Source organism: Apium graveolens, chromosome 6 (assembly GCF_009905375.1).
Source record: "Apium graveolens cultivar Ventura chromosome 6, ASM990537v1, whole genome shotgun sequence".
Taxonomy (NCBI): domain Eukaryota; kingdom Viridiplantae; phylum Streptophyta; class Magnoliopsida; order Apiales; family Apiaceae; genus Apium; species Apium graveolens.
Window position 1 is genome coordinate 33853057 of NC_133652.1, and position 5450 is coordinate 33858506.

The 5450-nt window shown below is 32.3% G+C and overlaps 1 pseudogene; it reads left to right on the plus strand.

Moving 5' to 3' along the window:
* Positions 1–3691: 3691 nt before the first annotated feature.
* Positions 3692–5450, plus strand: LOC141664877 (protein FAR1-RELATED SEQUENCE 5-like; annotated as a pseudogene).

The following is a 5450-nucleotide window of genomic DNA, read 5'->3' on the forward strand; positions in this document are numbered from 1 at the left end:
CTGCAAGGAAAGGATGATGGAAAAGATGACCAAGGAACCTCTGGAATGGGTAGTGGTCATAGTCAAGGTAGAAGGTTTACATCAAGACAAGCTAGTCACAGAACAAGTTCTGATACTGGGAAAAGAATAAGTTCTGCTGCTGGTAAAAGGATAAGTTCTGATGAACTTCTAGATCTTGATGAGGAAATGTCAAGACAGTTATTTCTTCAAGAAAATCCAGGGATGGACTTGGAAAGTTTAAAGGAAGAAGAAGCCAGACTTAAATCAGAGAAAGTCACATCTAAATCTGAAGCTTCTGGTAAAAAGTTACTTCCAAAACCTAAAGGCATTGTGATCAAAGAAAGGATACATACTGAAGCAACTTTGGCTAGATCACAACCACAGATAGATCCAAGATCCAAGGGTAAAGAAAAGGTTGGTGAACCTATCAAGCCTTATGTACCTCCTGAGGAAGAAGAAATTACTGATGGAAAAGATGATCTTGCTCTGACTACAAGAAAAGTTCTTAAAACAACCTCTGACATGGCTCAAGTTGTTCAGAGTCAAGAAATTGTAAGTTCTGATATTCAGAAGAAGCAAGTAACCTCTGACAGTGCTCAAGTTAACTTGATATCAGAAAATAGATCTAAAACACTCCTACCAGGATTCACTAAAGCAAAACAGACTCAATCTTTGAAGACTACTGCAAGTGGTTTTGAAGCAAGAGTAGTTACTGGAAAGGAAGCTAGAGATAAAACTGGATTGGGAAGTGCTGATGAAAGAAGAGTACACAACACTACCAATGATCCAACTTCCTTGAGTGAACCAGGTATTGGAGCAACTCCTGAGAGATTGAATCAACTGGAATCTGTACAGATGGTTTACCATACCTACTTGAAAGAATACATCATATTGTATTTCATAACAGATGGTAGGGTTTATCATATAAGACAAAATGCCATTCCTTTGAAGTATTTTGAAGAATTGGAGCATGTACTTTTCTTACTTCAAGTGGATGACAGAATAACAGAGACTGCTGCAAACTACTTAAAAGAACAGATTCAGAGACAGAAAAGGCTTTATTCTGTTAAGTCTGACAGCATATATGTTCCAAAGTACAGAGATCACAATGGTGATATTGTTGATATGAAGCCTAATACTGCACAGATCAGAACGTATCTTGGTATTAAGGGACTTGAATTCAATCTTGAATCTGACAAAGCTTATGTCATAAGACTAGATCAGGAGTTAAGAAAAGCAAAGATTAATGATCTCAGAGCTGCAATCTTTCAAACTGGTGAAGATACTGCAGAGCTTAAAGGTGTTAAAAGGAGAATGATTGATGAACTAAGATATGCTGAGAAATGTTTGTTGAAGAACTATCTCAGAACAACTCCTGACATCAGAGAGATCAGAAAATGAAGAAGCCAAGTCGAAGATCTACAACTGCTTAAATTATGATATTTATACAGATTGAAGTTGTTATCAGAAGTTGAAATTGGTAAAAACTTTAAGGACTGTAAGTTGTAGTTATCTAGTCTATTTCTCATGCATTTGTACTTAATGTTTTTGACATCATCAAATATCTGTTAAACTTGTATATTTTGTTAATTTAAAAGTTGGGGGAGATTGTTAGATATATTTGATAATGTCATGGCTAATATGTTTTATGTTTAGCTTTCAGATCTTACGTGAACAGGATAAATCAGTACTTAACTGTTGATCAGTACTTATACTGGAAGTCAGGACTTAAGGATATCAGTACTTATATTATCAGGAGATAATCATCAGAAGATAGATATCAGAACTTAAGTGCTGAAGGACAATCAGATAAGGACAGTAGCTGATTAAAGGAAAGAAGATCGAGATAAACATAAGAAGAGATATGCATGAAGAAGGAATTCCGTGAAGAATGGAATACTTGGAAGAAAAGATATCTGATTGATATATTTTAGGAAGCAGAATTATATTCCATATCAATTAGTGATTATCTTATAACTGTGTAGTATATAAACACAGGCATAGGGTTTACACTATAAGTGTTATCATTATCGAAGTTATTATTCTTTATAACCCTAGCAGCTCTCGTGATATTTGTTCATCACTGAGAGGTAACAGTTTCATACTGTAACAGAGTTTATTGTTTCAATAAAGTTTGTTTTCTGTTACTTAAGTTCTTAAAGTTCGATTTGAGTGTACTATACACTGTATTCACCCCCTCTACAGTGTGTGTGTGACCTAACATTCTTCTTCTTCGAATCAATTTCAAACTTGTAATTTTAGAGCAGTTACATAAACGTCGTTGTTGCATTGATAGTTTGCTAACGATCTTCATCCGCCTTTCCAGTCGAATTTTTCTTCTCTTTTTGATTCTATCAATTTATATGGAGTCTTCTTCAAATCAAACTCAGCTTGATGCTACTGTAGAATCTCATTCTAAATCAGGTTATATTTTTAATGTCTCACATTTAATTCTCTTGTTTATATTAATTGAATGTAGTTTGATTGAGACATCATTCTAATTTATGATTTAATATTACTAATTTTCAGATGAGTTTCGTTTCGTTTATATTTGCTTAAATTTTTATTTGATTCTATAGATTTGTTGTTAGATTTGCTTTATTTTTGTTTAGTATTAGGCCCGATTCTAATTTGTTATACAACTTAATCTTTTCACAAAAAAATTCATCATAAAATGATTTGGTTTGTGAGTTTTTTTTAATACTGGCTATCACTATGTGTTTATTACTACATTTTTTGATTCTAATATGTCTGATTACATATTGATTTTCTGTGAAAAAAGTTAATAAATGATTTTTATTATTTAAGATGATTTAAGTATCTACAGTAGCATTAAATAAAATTCTGTAGTCTATAATAGAATCAAATCATTATTCAATCAATTTTTGTTTGTGTTGTATGTCCATACATTTATAGTTTTAATTTTAATTATATTCTATGCTTGAGATTAAAAAAGAAAACTTGATATATTTTACTAATCTTGTTAGTTGATTCTATGATTCTGAAGGTTAATATGTAAAAGTTTTCTGTGTGTTTGTCTTATGTTGTCCTGAGTATGTATAAATGTTTATGTTTATTCATCTTCGGACAAAAGTGATACATTTTTATAGTTTGTCCTTATTTGTTTGATATTTTATTTGAATTTTCTGCTTTTGTCATGTAGGAAATATTACAAATGTTGAAAATGTTGATATGGTCGAAGACTTTTTTGAACCTGGTTGTTATGAAATGCTTGAAGAGTTGGTAGAAGGGTTTGATGAATCTTTTAATAGGACCACTCAAGTTTGGATTCCTAAAGTCGCTGACATTAAAGTCAAACCTTATGTTGGTCAGCGTTTTAAAGATATTGATTCATGTTTTAATTTCTAAACTGAATATGGAAGGCAGAGTGGTTTTAATGTTCGCAAATCATCACATAAAGTGAGGAATGGTATTATTGTGACAAAGTATCTTGTTTGTCAGAAATAAGGTACTCATGAAACTGTGATGTCAAAAGATTCTGCTTCTAAGACAGAAACATCCCATTCATCTAGTACTGTTAGTAAGGAAGTTAGGCGGAGGAATACAGTCACCAAAAAATGTGGCTGTAGTGCCAAAATTATTCTGAAGTACATTGGTTCTAATAGCCCTGATAAATATGTGGTATCTTGCTTCTGAATCGGGAAAAGAGTTTCTTTGTGCTAATCGAACTATGACTGCTTTTCAACGCCACTTTCTTTTAGATGCTGTAAAATCAAATATTGGGGCTTTTAAGGCTCATACCATGTACAAGTCCTTATTTGGCTTATATTCTGATGTTGCTCCTACTGCTGTTGATTTTCAAAACTGGATGAGAGATATCAAGGTGTATATTGGAAAACATGATGCAGATATGCTTCTTCAGAAGTTCAAGAATAAGCAGGAGACTTCAGATGGAGGGTTTTTTTACGAGTTTCAGACAGATTCAAATGGTCACTTAACTCATTTATTTTGGGCTGATATTTGTGGTCGAAAAAACTATGAAGTTTTTGGAGATGTTATATCTTTTGATGCTACTTATCGTACCAATAAGTAAGGACAAACAAATTTAATTAATTTTTTTGTAAAAATGTTTATCTACTGTACTTTAGGGTTTTTTGAGTTCTTGTTCATTTGAGATAAAAGAGTCCTTGTTAAATTATTTTTGTTTTTATTTGTACTGTAGGTATGGCATGGTTTTTGTGCCATTCATTGGCATTGACAATCATTGGAAGAGTTGTACTTTTGCCTCTGCTTTGCTTAATAGTGAGAATGAGAGTAATTTTACGTGGTCCTGTGAAATGTTACTTAAAGTTTTTCCTTGTCCACCAAAGTGCATAATCACTGATCAGTGCCCTGCCATGAAAGTTGCAATTTCTAAAATATTTCCTGCATCTGTTCATCGATACTGTATGTGGCATATAATGCAGAAGTTTCCGGGCAAGGTATATTCTGTTTTTATTTAGCTTCAAATAAAAATGGCATGTTATAAACATATAATGATGCTTGTTTATGTGCTTTATCTTACTGAACGATACTCTAAAAAATATTTGTTTTGTCGCACTCTTTGTTTATCATATTTCCAGTAGACTTTGAAGCTATAATGTATTTAGGGATACTATTATGCTTAATTAAAGTGCAATAACACACCAAGAATGATAGATTATATTATTTTAGATATTATAATTTTTTCCTTAGTTTCCAAACAACTGTTAAAAATGTTGTGTTAAAACAAGGCTATTTTGAATGCTCCTTCAGGACTTTATGTTATAATTGACCCTATTGTTATTTCGTTCAAATCCATGGGCCACAAAAAAAGTTTTTACGGTAATAGTTGCTACAATATTTGGCACCAAAGTGTTGTCTGGTTCTTTAGTGTGGGATGATTGGTAGTTTCAAGTGAGGAGTCCTGTTGTTGCATATTCTGTTTCATCCTCCTAGTTTTACTCATCATTTACATTGATTTCTCACGTTTGATAAACATCATTTGATTAAATTACTACAACATTTTACTTTTTTAACTTATTTCATTATAATTTTAATAAGAAATGATTTGTTTTGAATCAAAACCATAAAAATCAACTTCAGAAAGTGTTGTAGCTGATCTTAATTTCTTATGATTTGTTAATTTTACTCTATATTCTGACTTGCGCTTTCAACATTTTTTAAAATATAGGTTGGACCTGTATTTTGTGCTGAATCCGGATTTATGGACAAACTAAACAAATTTGTGTGGTCATCACATTTGACAGTAGCCGAATTTGAGCAAGGATGGAATTTTGTGTTGAATGAATTTGGATTGAGTGAGCATATAATGGTGAAAGATATATATGCAATGAGAAAATCGTGGATTTCTGCTTTTTTTCCGGGACAAGCCAATGGGAGCACTACTTAGAACCACATCAAGGTCAGAAAGTACCAATTTCTACTTTAATCACTTTGTCCAGAAATGA